The sequence below is a fragment of the Crocodylus siamensis genome, chromosome 9 (assembly GCF_052110815.1).
Source record: "Crocodylus siamensis isolate JL-2025a chromosome 9, ASM5211081v1, whole genome shotgun sequence".
NCBI classification, from domain to species: Eukaryota; Metazoa; Chordata; order Crocodylia; family Crocodylidae; genus Crocodylus; species Crocodylus siamensis.
This window is the reverse complement of record NC_143403.1, coordinates 64,377,503-64,397,012: the sequence shown is the minus strand read 5'-3', so window position 1 is coordinate 64,397,012 and position 19,510 is coordinate 64,377,503. Positions and strand designations below refer to the sequence as shown.

The 19,510-nt window shown below is 43.9% G+C and overlaps 1 long non-coding RNA gene across 3 annotated transcripts in view; it reads right to left on the bottom strand.

The window, feature by feature from the left end:
• Nucleotides 1–1,583: 1,583 nt before the first annotated feature.
• The window catches only part of LOC149857775 (uncharacterized), a 243,733-nt gene continuing 225,806 nt past the window's right edge, over nt 1,584–19,510 (bottom strand). The window contains exons 3-7 of one of the 3 annotated variants that reach the window (XR_016444067.1): nt 7,261–8,019; nt 7,014–7,169; nt 6,683–6,841; nt 4,681–4,752; nt 1,584–2,845 (exon numbers count right to left, since the gene is read on the bottom strand). This is a non-coding gene — a long non-coding RNA (uncharacterized LOC149857775). Of the gene's footprint in view, nt 2,846–4,680; nt 4,753–6,682; nt 6,842–7,013; nt 7,170–7,260; nt 8,668–19,510 lie in introns of those variants that run through there. The other 2 variants (XR_016444066.1, XR_016444068.1) reach the window with 2 other exon arrangements.

Here is a 19,510-nt window from a genome sequence, read left to right as displayed (position 1 = left end):
TACAGCTGTCTCTGAAGGTCAAAGGGTGAGCATCTGACCCAAAGATCCGTTTCCTAACTATCATCTCTAAGAACAGATAGCATTTTCCCTTTCTTAATAAATTTAGTTATGAACATCTGAGTTCTCCCTAAATGGCTGTAACTAATAGTTATAACTAGCAACTGCTACTGCAGTGAGCTCTTCACCTCTTTATAATGCTACACAGAAACTAATTAAATATTCATAACTCTTATGATCAGGATATTAATCTTAGATTGATGCTAGATGAAAGGATAAATATCCATTTTATATCTAAATTGATAAATGCACTTGAATTATATTTGAGTATGGCTCTAAACTTCCCCAAAATCTGGAGGATTCACAAATTCAGGGTTTGACTTAAGCCTAATTCTAAATTTGATTGTGACTGTCACTTCTTGAACAGTGAGAAAAACAATTGCTTGCTCTGTGTTCCTAAAACACCTATAAAAGCACTGTAGAGCTGGTCAGTAATGTAGTACCTACAATATTTTATTACTTAATCAGTCTTTCCTTACAAACAGGAAGGGTCTTTAGCCATGGATGAACTGTAGCCAACACCCTCTATCGAAATGTCAGAGCTGCTGAAATGCTCGAGTCCTTGTAGAGATAGATTATCTGACAAATTGCAGGGTTTAACAAATGACTTTCAGTTAGAATCATGCCGAATTACTGGGACTTTCATGTAGCTGTCAAAGCAAAACATCTTCTGGTTGTTGGTGTACACACAACAAGCAAACAATGTCAGGTGAAGAATAAAGGGGACATGTCTCAAAACTACTTAAGTGATTTAGGAACAGATTCCATTAAGAGTCAAAGGGACTTTTGCTCCTACTTTTCTGGGGCATTTTCCTACCTAATTCCATCCTAGGTAATACAAATACAGGCTTAAATTAAGGGAAGTTCTTGTGCAAATGCTTAACTTGAAGACAAAAGCTGGTTAAAGCACTTTTGACAGGACATCTTTCCATCACAAAATGCCATCCTGGCACAGGAGATGAGCAGATGTGTCATGGGAATCGGTAAGTTACAACAAAAAGTTTTAAAGGGAAGAGGAGACATTTCATGCTGATGCTATAACATTGATTTACTTCAACTTTCATATTTAAATATGTCATTATATTTTAATTCAATAAGTATTATATATATATATACACATACATACATATATAATTCTAACATTTATTGACTATATATATGTACATAGTATAGCAGTCAAAACAAAATATTTTGATGGCTCAATTTTTTTTTAATGTTGGCTCATGCATTTTTTTTCATTCTAATTCAGAACAATTTCTCCTCCCCTCTCCCCCCTGCAAGTGTTCACATCCCCTGCAGAATAGAAATTCCACAACCAGTCAGTCCTGCTTAAGAGCCTGATGCGTAAGTGCTTTCTATATAAGGCCATATTGTCAATTATTATATTTATCAACAATATTACTTCATTGAAACCAACAGTTACTGAAGTCCATAAGGCTGCAGTCTGAATCAATCTGGCCCTTTGGGCCTAATAGTTAAATGGTACTAAAGCATCCCTTTTGCTGCCAATGAAATTAGAGAGAGCTGTAACTACTTGGGCGTTTTTCCAGTATTTAAGAAACTAAGGCAAAATGATAGAATGAGCAGAAATATTAACTGAGATACTACCTTTCACTCTGGCAATCAATTATTAAAGGCATGTAAAAATGGCTTTAATTAAAACATCTCACTCCATTTCTCTCATGGTCTGAAGCCATTCATAATAAACAATTCAAGAAGTCTTCAGGCTATCAATGAAATCCTAATGGCTTCATTTAGCCTTTCAGACTTTATTACACTAGTTTTACTATGTTTCTTCTAGTTCTCACTAAAAAGACTGACCAGGAAGACTGAGACGGCTAAAGTATATAGCACATGATTGTTTTTTCTCACAAAGTGCTGAAAAGAAAAAGACATGAACGGCAACCCACAAGGTTTTGAATGATGGAGCAGATCCTCATCTGATGTTAAATGGCACATATTTCTATTGCCAGTAGAGCTACACTGATTTAGACCACCTGAGATCTGCCTAATTATTAGTTCAGGTAAGATACCATCACACACTTTGAAAACATTTTACAGGAAACAAAAAGGGTTTTCTCCCCAGTATCTGAAAATCTAAGGAGAAACCTAAATGTCTCATTACATTTATGGTGTGAACTACTCTTACACAGGTAATATATTTTTACTTTGATCTGCTGAATATTTAACAGTGTGGGTTTTTTGTCTACAAAGTGCATGCTATCTTTTTCTCTTTTGGATAAGGGTCAATATCGACTTGGCTCAGGTATGACCACTATACCATGACAAGATTATTTGGGTAATTATGATATCTTTTATTAGACCAAAACATATTGAATTCACCCAAAGAACCTTGCCTGTTTATGTTCTTAGACCAACACAGCTACAATCTACACCCTTGACCACTATAGCATAATATTCATAGATTTCTGTCAAGTGGCCAGCTGGGTAGCTCGCCCTCCCAAGAGTCCTTGCGACCTTTTCTTTTGTTTTCTCCTCCTCCAGAGAATGGATGATCTAGATGTGTATTTCCATAGGACCTCAGCCCACTGGCTGAAGTGAGGGATGACTCTTAGACGGAGATCTACACACCCACGTTCTCACCTGCCACGTCTCTGGTGTTTATAGGAGTATGTTCAGAACTTGGATGTGCAGTTCTGCCTGGTCTTCATCCGCTGTCCTATGATGCTGAGGGCTCCACCACCCCTACACCCTCGCCCGGTCCACCGGTAGTCGAAGCGTCCTCGGGTTTGTATTCAGCCGCCGGGTTCCTCCCCGGGGCCTTTACCTCAACAAAAAAATGAAAGGAATCCATGCCTCCTGTCCTGGAGGATTGTCGACCATCTTTTGGCAATAGAGAAACAAAACATCAGCACAATTCTCTGCTTCCCCTGTTCATGTTCTTATGATCGCGCCTCTTGCACCTTCTATTGGGGTCACCACAGTACCCTCATCTCATTGAGGCCATCATTTATAATTTTTCCTTGTACCCCTTTTAGGGTCATTACAGTACCAGGCTTCAATATTGCCCCTCTATTTATGGTACCTTTTCTCCGTGGGGCTCTGCCAGCTGCTGAGGAGGTCGCAGGCAGTTCCTGACCCTGCCACTCCACCGTACCTTCCTCTAGAGCTCCTCCAGGGAGTTCTCTCTCTGCAGGAGCCTCTTGCCAGTCCTCCACGTGGCTCTCACAGACTCCACCAGCTTTGTTCAGCCTGGCTCCTTTGCTTCCAGTCCTGTGCTCTCCCCTCCTGCCTGCTCCAGGCTCCTCTTTATACTGAGGTTCGAGTTCCCCGCTCCTCCCCTCCAGAAACACCTGGTATGAAGGGTTTCAGCCTTTGGGGTTGTGGGTCTAGGGTAGCTGCCTCTGGTCTTGGCACGAGCTCTCTCATTCTCTCACAATTTCATAGACATTAGGGCTGGAAGGGAACTCATGAGATCATCGGGTCCAGCCCCCTGCCCAAAAGGCAGTAAATCAGCTGAGGTCATAGATTCATAGATTCATAGATTCATAGATGCTAGGGTCGGAAGGGACCTCAATAGATCATCGAGTCCGACCCCCTGCATAAGCAGGAAAGAGTGCTGGGCCTACATTACCCCAGCTAGATACACATCCAACCTTCTCTTGAATACCCCCAGGGTAGGGGAGAGCACCACCTCCCTTGGGAGCCCGTTCCAGAGCTTGGCCACTCGAACTGTGAAGAAGTTCCTCCTAATATCTAATCTAAATCTGCTCTCCTCCAGCTTGTGGCCATTATTTCTTGTAACCCCCGGGGGCGCCTTGGTGAATAAATACTCACCAATTCCCTTCTGTGCCCCCCTGACGAACTTATAGGCAGCCACCAGGTCGCCTCTCAACCTTCTCTTGCGGAGGCTGAAAAGGTCCAGTTTCTCTAATCTCTCCTCATAGGGCTTGGCCTGCAGGCCCTTAACCATACGAGTGGCCCTTCTCTGGACCCTCTCCAGGTTATCCGCATCTTTCTTGAAGTGCGGCGCCCAGAATTGCACGCAGTACTCCAGCTGCGGTCTGACCAGCGCCCGATAGAGGGGAAGTATCACCTCCTTGGACTTATTTGTCATGCATCTGCTGATGCACGATAAAGTGCCATTGGCTTTTCTGATGGTTTCATCACACTGCCGACTCATGTTCATCTTGGAGTCTACTAGGACTCCAAGATCCCTTTCCACTTCCGTGCCACCAGCAGGTCATTTCCTAGGCTGTAGGTGTGCTGGACATTTTTCCTCCCTAGATGCAGCACTTTGCATTTCTCCTTGTTGAACTGCATTCTGTTGTTTTCTGCCCACTTGTCTAACCTGTCCAGGTCTGCTTGCAGCTGTTCCCTGCCCTCCGGCGTGTCCACTTCGCCCCATAGCTTAGTGTCATCTGCAAACTTGGACAGAGTACATTTCACCCCCTCGTCCAAGTCGCTGATGAAGACATTAAAGAGTATCGGTCCAAGCACCGAGCCCTGCGGGACCCCACTGCCCACACTCTTCCAGGTCGAAACCGACCCATCCACCACAACTCTCTGGGTGCGACCCCCCAGCCAATTCTCCACCCACCGGACTGTGCAGTCATCTAAGTCACAGCCCCTTAACTTGTTCACCAGTATGGGGTGGGATACCGTGTCAAAGGCCTTCCTGAAGTCCAAGTATACGACATCCACCCCTCCTCCTGCATCGAGGCGTTTTGTGACCTGGTCATAAAAAGAGACTAGATTGGTCAGGCACGATCTACCTGCCACGAACTCGTGCTGGTTTCCCCTCAGCATAATTTGTCCTGCCAGGCTCTCACAAATGTGAGCCTTGATGATTTTCTCAAAGATTTTGCCAAGGATGGAGGTGAGACTGACTGGCCTATAGTTACCCGGGTCCTCCTTCCTCCCCTTCTTGAAAATGGGAACCACATTGGCCCTTTTCCAGTCCTCCGGGACTTGACCCGTGCGCCACGAGTGTTGAAATATTCCCGCCAGTGGCTCTGCAATGATGTCGGCCAGTGCCTTCAGTACCCTCGGATGGAGCTCATCCGGGCCTGCCGACTTAAAGGCATCCAGTTCCTCCAAGTGACCCTGCACCACCTCAGGGTCCACGCATGGAAGTCTGGTGCCTTGCTGCTGCCTCCCTACACTCCCCGTGAGAGACTTGTCATGCCTCTCACTTAGGAACACTGAGGCGAAGAACTCGTTGAGGAGTTCAGCCTTGTCCCCTCTGTCCGTCACCAATTGTTTCTGCCCATTTAGCAGGGGTCCTATTCCTCCCTGGGCCTTCCTTTTACTCCCTATATATCTAAAAAACAATTTCTTATTGTCTTTTACTTGGGTTGCCATCCTCAGCTCCATGATAGCTTTGGCCTGTCTAACTGCCTCCCTACAAGCACGAGCAGAAGAGGTATATTCCTCTTTGGTGATCTCTCCCTGTTTCCACTTTTTATGTGCTCCCCTTTTGGCCCTTAGTCTGCCCAGGATTTCTCTGGTCAGCCAGGGAAGCCTCCTGGCCCCTTTCCCTCTTTTACCTCGCACGGGGATCGTCTCGCTTTGTGCGAGAAGGATAGCTTCCTTAAGGCACAGCCACCCTTCTTGGGCTCCCATCGTTTCAAAACTACTACTCTGCAGTGCATCCTTCACTAATCGCCTGAGTTTGCTGAAATCAGCTTTCCTAAAGTCCAGCACGTTCACCCTACTGGTTACCTTACCCACTCGACGCCTTATGTTGAATTGTACTTTTAGGTGATCACTGTCCCCCAGATGGCTACCGATCTGTAGGTCCCCTACTATGTCATCCCCCGTTGCCAATACCAGATCCAGTAAGGCATTCCCCCTAGTGGGACCATGTACCTCCTGCGTCAGGTGGAGGTCCTGTACACAGGTTAGAAACCTGCGTGAGCGGTGGGACTTTGCTGTCTGTGTCTCCCAGCAGATGTCCGGGTAGTTTAGGTCCCCCATGACCACCGCCTCTTTAGCTTTTATGGTCTCTGAGAGTTGCCTCAGGAGCCCCAAATCTATTTCTTCCCCTTGATGTGGGGGTCTGTAGCAGACCCCTACCACCAAATCCTTTTCTCCTTGCCCCCCATGTAGCCTAACCCACAGTCCTTCTACTTCCTCATCCTTTGATTCTGTCTTGATGAGGGTTGATGTATATTGCTCCTTAACATACAGCGCAACCCCTCCCCCCCTTTTCCCCACTCTGTCCTTTCTGTACAATCTATAGCCCTCAATATGTACCGCCCAGTCGTGGGATGGATCCCACCAGGTTTCCGTCAGCCCCACTAAGTCGTAGTCGTTTAGTGCAACCAGGAGCGCTAGTTCATCCTGCTTGTTCCCCATGCTCCTAGCATTAGTATATAGGCACTTGAGCCCTGTGACTGGTGCTTTTGCTACCCCCTCGCTCCAAGTCCTAAAGGGCTTTTTGTCCCTAACCTTCCCGTTCCTTACCTGTGCCGTATTACTGTCCACCCCCTGCCTTTCACGTTCCCAAAGCTCTCTTTCTTCAGGCTGGGCTGTCCTTGTGGGTGCCACCTGGTTTGGTGGTCCACAGCCTCCCCCACCCTCATCTTCCCCTCCCCCCGACGAGCCTAGTTTAAAGCCCGCCGGAGGAGATCCGCCAACCTGGAAGAAAACACACGCTTACCTTTGGGGGACAGGTGAAGCCCATCCCAGCTGAGCATGTCCCTCGTTGTAATGTGTGGGTCATTGTCCAGGAAGCCGAAGCCTGCCTCGAGACACCACTGCCGAAGCCGCCAGTTGGTCTCTCGGATGCAGTTCTCATGCCGTCTTCCACGTCCATTCACTGGTAGGATGGAAGAGAATACCACCTGTGCACCAAATTCCCTCAGCATGCTGCCGAGAGCCTGGTAGTCCGCCATCAGGTGATCGGGGGTTCTCCTGGCCGCATCATTAGTACCCACATGGACAAGGACCATGGGGTAGTAATCGGTGGGCTTGATCCTGGCCTGGATTACCTCCGTCACATCCTGAATCTTAGCTCCAGGCAGGCAGTAGACCTCTCGTGCTGAAGGGTCCTGGCGACAAATGGGCCCTTCCATACCTCTCAGGATGGAATCGCCTATGACGAGCACGCGTCTCCTCCTCTTCTGGGTCCTCTCAGATCTCTTGATCTGTTTGGAATGTGAAGAATGTGGCATTTCTTCCTGCCCAAGGGTTTCCTCCTCCCTTTCCATCTCCTGCAGAGTCGCCAAGGCCTCGTACCTGTTCTCCAGTCGGACTGGAGAAGCTTGTACCTGCTCGCTGCGAGCCGCTCCGGTCCTGGCTGTGACCGTCTGCCACTCTGCCGTGGAGGTCCTTCCCTGGGCTGCTTCTTCCTTGGGTGCCTGGTCCTGCAGGGAAAGGAAATAACTGTCAATTTCCTCCTCCGCCTCCCTGATCCCCCTCAGCCTGCTAACCTCCTCCCGGAGCTCCCTCACCTGTGCCTCCAGAGCCCTAAGCCGGGCACCTGCCGGACAGGTGTGGGGGCTCCCAATCTCTGCCCCCCCCGGCCCTGCTGGGGATCCCCCGCAAGCCGGGAGGTAGGGGGACATCAGCTTCCCCATGGGCTCGGTCTGGGTGGAGGCCTCAGACCAGCCCCGGTTAGCCTTGTCCCCCTGGGCAGAGGCCCTAGCAGCACTCCTCGTAGACACCATTCTAAGCTGCTGTTTGTAGACCTGTGTGGTGTCTACGTCCTACCCGTACAGGAGTCCCACTCCTGGCCCTCCCAGCCCGCCCGCCGGCGCGAACGCCTGCGCAAACGCCGGTGCGCTCTTACAGAGCGCGCCTGTTTGCGCGCTCTGTTCGCGCTGCGCGGCTCGGGAGCGCGGCTCCCTACCGGCTCAGCTATATGGGACCCGGAGGGCTTCCCCTCCGGATCCGGCTCAGCTGTGCCGAGGCCCTCCGCCCCACTTACCTTCGGGGGATCAGCTGCTGCTGCCCCCGCTGCCGATTCCTCTGCTGCTGCTGCTGCCGCCGCCGCCGCTGCCTCGGGTCAAAAGTTAATTATGGGGCACACGTGCGTGCGGGACACACGTGTGCCTAACTCCTCTCCTTCCCGCTGCTGCTTCCCGATGACCCCAGCAAGGTAGAGCATCCAAGAGTTTCTTGAAGGTATCCAAAGTAGGTGCTTGCACCACTTTTGGGGTGAGTCTACTCCAGAATCTGGAGACTCAGACGGTAAAGCCATCTATACCTGTGGTCCGGTTCAAACTCATATTATATTTTGATTTAATATTGGTTACCCAAAACTCTTGGCTTAAGGGGCCAAACTATCACTGTCCTTGGGTGAAATACTGGTTGGCATAGGCTTGCCATAACCTTGGTGTAAATGTCCCTATGCCTGTAAGGTACATAAACTGAAAGTTTGTACTTCTTCTATGGCTCTGAAAATTTGTAAGCCAGGCATTTCAAACTTGGACTTGGTCTTGCAGTGGCAGGTCCAGTGGTGGCAGTGAATACGGATGTAGTGAAGAATGGCAGTACCAGTGGGTCAAGACATAGGGAGAGGCCCAAGGTGGGGGTCCACTTGTTGCAGGATGAATTCAGGACTGCCTGCAGCAGCGAGCCAAGCTTATCTCCAAAATCCATAGCCAGTGGGGCTGGCCAAGGGGCCCCAACTTCTGGTGGCCTGCCTGTAGCCAGGTGGGCCAGATGGACCAGATGGAGAGGCTCCACTGACCATGTTTGACACTCCTTCCTTAAGCCAAGGCTGCTTATTATTACAAATTGAGCAGTGGTTTTGAGATATGAACAAACTACTACTATATGTTACAGGCTATGGTGATATGTTATAAAGAATAGCTCATTCCACAGGTCTCGAAGTCTCTTACAAACTGGCGTACAAACAACAGTATATATTTAGAAGTTGTGCAACCCACTGAATTCATACACCTGTTGGAACCTGTAACACAGCAGCTGTGTACAACACTCAGCAACATTACAGAGCATCTAAGGTCAGGAAGGACACTCTATCTAGGCTGAAATTACAGGAACATCCATAGAAACAAATTTAATTAACTGAGCTGAAACTGGGCTAGGACTCGAGGGCTAATTCTTTCTCCTCTTACCTAAAGTGCCGTTGTTTGTTTAATATCCACCATCACTCAGCACTTTGGCTTCTCACCTATTCCAAAATACACTTCAAACATGCAGTGCTTCTTAATTTCATGAAAAAGTGTCCTTCAGAAAGGAAAGCATCACTTGTTAGTCAAACCTTGCTCAGCTGGTGTCTTGTGAGTGCAAACACATTTAAAGTCATCAATCTCCAAAGAATTAAAAAATAAATAAAACTTTCAATATGGGCTTTCAAACCTTTCTATAGAATTTATAAGAAAATTACCCCTTTTATAAAATTCTATATATGATTTAAAACCACACAATATCCAATGGATCTAGTTATTAAATTCTATATATCTTTAGAGTAATCCCTACAGAATGCTACTGAGTTTCCACATAACCCTACAGATTAAATTACTACTACATTTTTGGCATTAAGGCACAAGGATAGACTGGAACCCAGGCCACCAGAAGAAACCATAACTATCTTACTATAAAGTGAATAGAAACATCTTTTCTGTCTTGATTCATCAACTCATGCATCTGTGGCAGTTAGAAGTTATTTCCAGATACAGAGAACAGCAAAGTTTTCTGGCAGAGGCTGAGGTATCCATTACTCCTAATTTTATGTACTGGTCAATTTCTCAGAAGAGATGCAGGTATTACACATTCAATTTCTTTTTGAACCTATATTAAGATTCATTTGTTTTTAAATCCAACCATGACTGGCTTCACTTTCAGCAAGTTAATAACTTTAAATTAAAAAACTTTCATAATCACAGCAATGAAAATTGAGAGAGATGCAGTATTCATTCTCTTCTACAGTGATATAGCTTCTTCGGTTGTCATCAGGTTACATGAGAAGTACTGTTAGTAGCTGGCTCAAAAATAACATTGCAATTGTCAATATTTAAAATGAAAAAATTAAGTGAGAGAGAAGAATTATGAGCTCCCTGCTCAACATGGGAGCCAGAAGATTTTGATTTATCACTTATTTCCTGTAGTGTACAATGGATACTTGTAAGAGCTGAGGTATCTAAAAAGCAAATGGAAATAAACTGCATTCATCACAAAGCAAGTGTTATATTTATTATTATTTTCACAGCTAGTTTCAATAACAGGCAATGCACATCTTACGGGCAATGTTTCACAAATCATAAATACTAGTGCTAGGGAACAGCATTAAAGAAAAATGCGGCAGATGTCCAAGAAGTAACACACTGCTGGATTTATAAATGACATAACTGTATTTAATAAAATGTAGCCTGAAAAGTAAATTAACTTCTCTAACATCTGCATAGCACTCATGTTAGGGGAAATGCAAAGGAAGCCATGCTTGCAACATGACTGGCTAATTTAATTAGTCACTGATGAACTGGAGGGGCAGGGGGGAAATGGACAAATCTACAACTGTGCATATAATACGGCTGTAGGGAAATCAGATCCCATCCAAACCAGCTGAGGATAACCTGCTCTCGCTGGTACTTTGTGACCAATGACTGATCCCAGCTCAACCAACTAAGCATACATCCACTTTTACTGCTGTTTAGTGGTCTGGGAGTTGTTCCTCCTCCTGTACAGCCCAACAGTAATCAAGCCTCTATGTGCTCCCCTAGCCCCTGTATGCTCCCTACGAACCCTTAGACAGCCCAGCAACAAACTCAGAACTTCACTCATACACCAGCACCCCACACACAACAGTCACAAAAAAATCTCAAACTCTGTTTGGTGCACAAAGCAAGACATTTATTTTCACCATGGCCGTTCTATAATCTTTTTAAAGGATTATGGAAGATAGTGATGCACGGGAAAACATCACAATGACTCCTTGAACGTTATGTGGCAAAAGCCTTAAATTTCTTGCCTTAAAACCTTACATTACATTAGAGTACACCCACATTAGCCATAGTATCTAATCTTTACTGTATAAATCTTTAACTGTTAATATTCACAACTCCTGTATAGGTAGGTAAAATACTATTATTTCCATTTTACAGATGAGGAACTGAGTCACAGGGGAAGTGACTTGCCCAATATCATAAAATAGGTTTATGTTAGAGCAAGAAGTCTCTCTCCTTGGTCACCGGTGGTTATTGTCCAAACTACTGAAACAGAATCCTTTGTTTCTGTAGGGCCATACTGTTAGCTGTTCAACATAAATACATTTGGATTTCCAGTACTAAGGCTGGAATTTCTGCATTTCCTGTCTCTCTGTAATTTCTGCATTTCTGGGTTTTTGTAATTTTAATTTCTGCAACACAACATTAAAAGTTGCATTAGCACTTTTTTGTTCTTTTGCCTTTTATACACACAAACTTCCTATATATCATTTATAAAGTTTATTCTTTTCCATGTAGATACTGAAAAACACATCAGCCATAGGTATAGGCAGCTCTACTGAATTATGACTCAATGAATTTTCTAAACAGACAAAACTAGAATTCACATAATATTACTTATAATGATCATGATAGTAAATAAATAAGCAATGCAATTTGCTAGCGTCCTCTGTATGCAATATATGAAGCTATAACTGTTTTGCTAAACTAGCTGTGTCCTCTTAGCAAGCTTTCCAATACCAATTACAGTGCTGATTGCACTTCTTCTGAATAGATTTCCCTGTCACGTTTCCTTGATTATATGTAAATATTTCCTAAATTAGATACGTTTCAAGCTATGTTTAAAGTGTAATACAGTTGGATACAGTTTTAAAATATTCAGAGAAAAAAATGGCTACAGAGAATCTACTCAGCTATCAAAGATTTACACCTTTTAATCTGCCAGGAGAGAAAAGCATCCATTCTAGATAACGTCATTTAACAACATAGTATTAAGACAGTTTGTCTTTATACTGTGGAAAGTACACCAGCTTTGCTTGGTCCCTACCATAAAGATTACTTCTACATGAGACGATTACCGTGACTTAACCTAATAACACCGTGCAGTAGCATGGTGGTTAAAAAACATGCTAATAGCCTACTGCATGGTGTTATTAGGCTAATGAACAGTAAGCATTATGAAAAAACTTGTGCTGGCACTAATGCACAGTAACTCTAGTTACTGCGCACTTAGTTAGTACTTTATTAGCCAAGTACTAAACTAAATGCACAGTACCCGAGGTGGATTTCATGAACGTATAGACTTGCACACAATTGCCTGGAATCTTGGAGCCCGCCCTAACAACCTATTCAGGATTTCACAGAGTTTTCAGGCATTTGACAACATTTAGCTGCAATGCTATTTTGATCTCAATCAGCATCAATTTTACAATGGTACTGTAAATTAAGGCATTTAGGTACTGAGAATTCCAGATGTAAAATTACAACATATGAATGAGTATACTACTAATACAACTCTTGTATTTTTCCATTGTTCATTGCAAAAGTCCAAACTGGTTTTCAAAAAGCTGTAAAACTAACTTATTTGTCTCAATGTATTTTGTCTAATTTGTAGTGTTAGGTTGTATGCTTTCTGAGTTTGGGAAGTCCCCACAGAAACATTAGGATAGGATTAAAGAGCACTGGGTCAACAGTGAGCAGCTCAAACTTAACACAGTTTTGCCTTGGGCATAATAGAATAAAGGTAAGAATTCTCTTTTATTTCACCAGTGTGAAAAACTAAATAATAGATAATATAGAGAGTGAAAACCTTTTCCATTTCAGGCAAGGATGGAAGGTATTGCACAGGCATAAAAAGGAATAGACTTACAGATGCCAAATGTTTGGAGGGAAAATTGCAGAGAGCAGGCAGAATTTGGAACCAGCTCTATTTATTTATTATTTACTGTTACTTCGGTGCTTGGAACTGTACTTTTACAAATGTTGCTATCACACTACAAACAATGAATGGCTAAAGCAACCAAGTCACTAGAGCAGCAAGAGGGGCGACAGTATGCTGCACCAAATCTGCACCCACTTTTAGAATCACAGATTTTTGGACACCAGGAAGGTTCACAGCCTTTCCATTATGTGTTCTAGTCAGGACTGAAATGTCACAGCATCTTGTGTATTTTTGGGTTTCACATGCTAGGTTAAGGGACAGATTCTGTTATCCTGAGCTGTGTGTAATTGTTTATAACAGTTCAAAATCAGTGGTCTAAACTGATGATATTCTAGATCTGCTAGTTTCTACTCAGTTTGTCCTGGTGTAAGTTACTGAGGAAGATGTCAAAGATATTTGGATAATCCAGATAAAGGTAGGAAAAGGCATCTAAAGTTTGGAAACTATCCTTAATACATATTGAATTTGAACCTGAGGCCTGCCTAACACTTTTTATTACCTTGTTACTTTGTGTACCTTGTTACTTTATGTACTTTGTTATAGAGGGAATCATCAAGTAACAAGGTAATAAAGTACACTGTACTTGTTACACTGAGATGTTGTTTTGGTGCTTAGAAGGTATCTCATAACACTAATGTTCCAGTTCCGTGGTTGTTCTGAAGTCAATGGCAATTTAATTAAAGACTGCAGAGTTTAGCCTGTATAACTATTAGAATGATAAAAGAAACAGAGGACTGAGGATAGTTGGCTTTTTTTACACTGATAAGACCAACCATGTGAGCGCGCACACACACACGTTCTTGCTACACAGCTGATATACTTACAAATAAAAGGAGACCGCTAAAAGATGAGAGTATGAAATCCGTGACTCAGCACCATTCAAACATTTTGGAAGACAATGGTGGTCATGTATTCCAGTTTATTATTCACCTGAGGTTTTTTATCAGATCAACTTAGCTGAATTGTCCTGTGATCTGTAGATTGTTTATGGGTAGTTTATTAACATTATTAAACAAAATCTGTTTAATTTTACTGGATACAGAAATCAAATCGTTTCCCAATGAAAGTTCAAATCTCCCTTTCTGCTTAAAATTGTTGCCATTAAACTCACTCAAGAACAGAAAGAAAACACAAATAGGCCCAAACATAGCTACAGTAGAATTCTTTCTCCTTCATTCCTGTGAAAATGTATAGGCTTTTATGTTCCCTCAACTCTACTAGTAAATAAGAACAAATGTTATTTTCTGTTGATTTTGTTCAGTCTTGTCAACTGTGATGAAAAGCTCCTATAGTATTGCCATTCTGGTTGTTTATTAGCTAAATAAGAAACTAAGGGAAACATTAATTTTCCTTTTTGCGCCACTTTTCTCTAGGGCCTACAAGAAAAAACGTGCAGAAAGAAGTTTACTTAAACTTCAGTATCTTTATAAAAAAAAATAGAGCTTGTTCTCTACAGAATATGCATTCAAGCTTTGAACTGATCACGAAGCCTCAGAACCTGATATATGTATATGCAAATACATTGAATTAACAGAATTCAGTGCATTTGGCCACCTTAGGGGCAAAAAAGCTGACTTTAATTAAAAATACTCATCACTACCCAACTTTAGAGAAATCTGGAAAAAAAAGTACTAAACCAACAACTAATATGGATATTATTTTGAACAATTAAGGTTACTTTTAGCACATCCTTTAAACCAGAATGGGGCTGCTATCAAACAAAAGAAATATAATTGACCTTTTAGCCTTTGGCATTCAGGTGTTTGGATTTCTGGCTTCCAGGCTTCCATGTTAAAGAACTCAGTGTTGTTCATCTACACAATTATCAAAATGGTACTCCTCCACTTTCAATCAGAGATAAGTGATCTTCTGGATAAAGTAAGTAGAAGCATGCCAAACATTTATTTGAAGTTTGAATTGAACCCAGCTCTCAATTTCTGGCAATTGTTTTAACTTGGGACAAGCAGTAATATATGTAGAGGTCTGAATGAAACCAGGAGATTTTGCATCACTTCACTGTCTAATTCTGAGACTAAAGATAACTGAAACGGCAAAACACATCCAAGATCTCCTAAAATTTTCATTTTCACTCCCATCAGTGTTGTTTCCTGTGAAAGAGCTTAACTGAGAGCAACTGAAGTCAACCCGAATATCTCACCATATAAGAACTAGGGGTCACAAAATGAAACGAGTAGGTTGTCAGTTTAAAAATAACAAAATAATTTTTTTTTCACATAGCATGTAATTAAAGTGTGGCCCTCATTGCCACTAAATGTTGTGGAAGCTGACAGCTCAGCCAGATTCAAAAAAGGGACTGGACAAATTCTTGGAGTAAAGGGGCATCAGGAGCTATTGAGTGCGGGTGTTAGGAATGACAACTTCCTATAACTTAAATGCTGCAAAAAAAAACCCTGGTCATACTCAGTTCATTCTCCCTTTCAGCATCCACCCCCTTCCAGTGTTGTGTGACACAGGTTACTGGGCAGGATGGATTTACGGTGTGATCCAGTAACTGGCAATTCTTATGTTCTTGAATTTCAACATGCCTTGAATGAAAGTTTTATCAAAACAGATACATTGCCACAAAAAGTTTCAACTTCAACAAATGAGAATTTTACATCAAAAAAAAATTCCTGCCAGCTAATACAAAAACAACTCCACTGAATATTTCCCTCTATAACCAATCTCCAAAACATGCTATTCAGCTTATGACAGGAAGTGAAGGTAACTTACTGAAGGAACAAAAATTAACTTAGGGCACTGACACTAGCACCCCAAATCTTGAAAAGTGACATAGAAGTTAAGGGTAAAAAGTAGTTGGGGCTTTTCAGTGCTGTGAAAGCACTTCATATATTGTGTCCCCCACAGGCTGTTGGTGAGGGAAGTTCTGGGTGGGATCTCCCCTCCTCTTTCTCTAATTTCAGAAACATCACAGCATAGAAAATAGAGCTCGAAGGGACTACATACGGTCATCAAATCGAGCCCCCTGCTCAAGGCGGTATCATCCCTAACTATACCATTCCACCCAAGTGTCTGTCCAACCTGCTTTTGAAAGTTTCCAAGGATGGAGAATCCACAGCTTTTCCAGGTAGCTTGTTCCAATGCCTGACTACCCTCATACTCACAAAGTTCCTCCAAATATCCTGCTTAAATTTCCCTTGCTGCAACTTGAGGCCTTTGCTCCTAGTCCTGTCTCCTGCAGCCACAGAGAAAAGTCCATCTCCATCCTCTCTATAATCGTCTTCAGGTATTTGAAGACGGTCATCACATCCTCCCTCAGTCTTCTCTTCTCCAGATTAAATAACTCTAGATCTTCCAGCCCTTCCTCATAAGTCTTGTCCCCCAGGTCTTGTCTCCCAGGCATAGCAAACAATTTATGCAATGGCCACCATTTGCCCAATATACTAGGGCTTGAAACACATCTGTCTTTTAGCTCTGCACAGGTTGCCCAGGAGGAACATGTCTGAAAATGCTCTCTCACCAGCCTTAGCAAATTAGAATTTATAGTGATTAAATGTTGTCGCAGGGTATTAAGGTGCCTGCTACTTTAAGGGGAGAAACTGCCTAGAGAGAGGGCCCTAACAGTCAAGCAGGAACCCCACAGGTGCAGGTTACTGTGGTAGCAGGCTAATGAGGGAATTAGCCTGCACCTGCAGCCAGTCAGCTGACCAGAAGAGGCAGGGCCCTGGGCACATATAAACCCCAGGGCTGGGGCAAGAGGGTTAGTGCTCTGTCAGCAACCAAGGGGGGAGGAGTTTTCAGAGAGGAAGCTAACTGGAGAGGCCTGACTGCCTGTTCTGCTTCTGGTAGGATTAAGGGGCTCCAGGAGCACACCAGGTACCCTGGCCTACAAGGCACCTAGTGCTGGGGGCAAGTTTGGCTCTTTTAAAGGGACAGAGCACACCCTGAACTGCTTGTATTATGTTACAGCCCAGGGGCTCACATTTCGGTTACTGTTTATAAACAGGTGGATTGGGCTGAGGCTATTGGGGGAGGAGGAGACCTCATTGGGGGGCCCACTACAGTGTGAGGCCCCCAGTGCTAGGTGGTGTGGTGACAAAGGGGGTGAGCAGAACCCAGCACCATGGGGTGTGGTGACAAAGGGGCTGCGGGGAGCCCAGCGCCAGCGTGGGCGTGGAGACGGGGCTGCGGGGAGCCCAGCGCCAGCGTGGGCGTGGAGACGGGGCTGCGGGGAGCCCAGCGCCAGCGTGGGCGTGGAGACGGGGCTGCGGAGAGCCCAGCGCCAGCGTGGGTGTGGAAACAGGGCTGCGGAGAGCCCAGGTAATGACAGGAGGCCGAGCTATAGCAAGGGGCAACATTTAAATACCATCTTCAAGGCTTGAGGGCATCGTAAAGGCATGGTTTTGGAGCCGTGCATCTAGTCCATAAGGCTGAGGGTGTTCCCATAAGGCATCCATTTTGAGAAGGACCCAAAAAGAGGTCCAAGAACCCACAGGGTTCAGCAGGGTCCATCAGGACTGTGTCCAAACACAAACTCAAGGGCAGCCTCCCTATATTATAATTACCACCAAGATGTGGCAGACAAGAAAAAGGGTGCCTGTTGGGCAAGGTTGGCACAGTCCTGGCGCCCTAGGAGCATCACGGCCATCCCTGGGGACCCCATCCCATGACAAATGTCTTTTCAGAACTACTATAATTCCTAAATGTGCTTTTCCACAGATGTCTTTGTACTAAAAACCTACCTATTCTACCTAACAGTGCCAGGTGCACATAAATACTGTAGGATTTGAGCATAATTAAATTCTCAAGCTCCAGAACACTGCACCTCTTGCTGCTGCTCCTCCTGTTTCTTGCCTCCGGCTGCTGCTAGTTTTTCTGGTGTAAGAGATGTACATGCTGATGGCACCAGATCATGTTGGAAGAAAACTAAACTCCTTGCCCAAAACAGTATCTTGAGGCTGTAAGTATCAGTACAGAATTTCTAGCTGGAAAATGCAAAAATGGTTCTCAGTGAAACTAAGGGAAGTGACCCTTGTTTCTCTATCAGAGTGTCACTCCACAGAAAGTGAATATCAGATTGGAGATACTTGCAGAGTTAGATAATCCAAGATACCAGCCAATCCTCAGGCAAGCACTGATGATACTGAAAGGTTACAGTGTCTCAAATGGGATAGGCTATCACAACATTTCTCTGCTTCAGGCTACAAGCTTGCAACTCGAGTTTCATCTATCACTGTGATGTAATGATATGACTTTTCAATTTAAAGACCAATAAATGAAACCCTTATGGAATGTCAAAACATTATAAAACATCGTAAAACCAACCAGTCGCCTGTTATGTCCGACTGCTTCATCATTCTAGGCATTGACAACACTTGGCATACTTTTTTTTTAAATTACAAATAAATGAGTCAGTGCTTCAGAGGAAGTGGTTCTCAACCTTTTTAGGCTCAAGGCATGCCTTGGAAAATGCCAGCTCTTAGTTTTCACTCATTTTTTTGGCTACAATTCTTTGGCTAGCAATTCTTTTATTGCAACGAATGCAGAAAGACCACAACAGGTCAGAAGGTTTTTAATACTATGAAGTCCTATTTGAAATCTCTGTGAGCCATGTTTGCACATCTAACCGTGCTAACTTTCTGTGGCACCCCCTGCTTCCCCTGAAGGGATCTCAAGGCACCCCAAAGTGCTGTGACACCTTGACGGAGAATCCCTGCTCTAGGGGAAACCATCTTAAATTGTGGAATCTGAATAGATTTGCTTCTCTCTCTTCTTGAGTTTCCTGATTTCTCCTGAGCAAGTCTGAGGGACTGCTGGACTAAGTGGACTGCTCAGTGTCAGACACTAAAGCGTGATGCAGTATTAGCTTCACTTGAGATAAAATGTGTTTGTAAGTAGTGGGAATTCATGTTTGTGCAGGACATGGAAGAACGCAGCCCTTCATGATGCAGATACTTACTGAAACCACTTACAAATGTCATGCCAAAGTTACAAGTCTATTAAATAATCATTTCCAGAACTTGAGAGGAGGAGGGAGGTAAGATGGCCTACTAAACCAAAAAACTAAGCCTACGATTATTTTCATGTCTGTCACCAACTCTCCTGATACTGATTAGTGTTTCCAGGGGCAGCAAGGAGATGTTAGGATTGTCTCATTTGTGCAAGGGGTAATCCATTCTCCTCTTTTGTCTCCCTTAAATAATTTCTAAATTCCAGGTGCCACATACACTCACCACAGTTAATACATATTGTACTCTTATATCCACCCCTTTTATACCAGATCTTTTGAGATAGGATGCCTGAGAGAACTGTAGAGACATGTACACTAGCTAACCTGCAAGCTTGAGCATGAACCTGGTGCAGAGCCATGCTTGACAGCAGCTAGGGGACTAGATGGTGAACCAACAGCACTGTAAGTAAATGTGTAGGAATGGAGTATGTGGGAAGAGGAGTTAAATGCCTCACTTTACACTGGGGATAAGCACATGAGCTCAGTGTTTTTATGGATGGGAGAAACTTGTACAGGTGTTACATGATGTCTGAGGTTGTCTTTGGTGCCCTGGTGCCTGTTTCTTACCATTTTAATAGACCATCAATTCCTCAGGAAATGTACACTTAAGTATTGCATTATTTACTTTTATGCCTTTTTAAAATAAAGCTTATACAATTAAAAAAA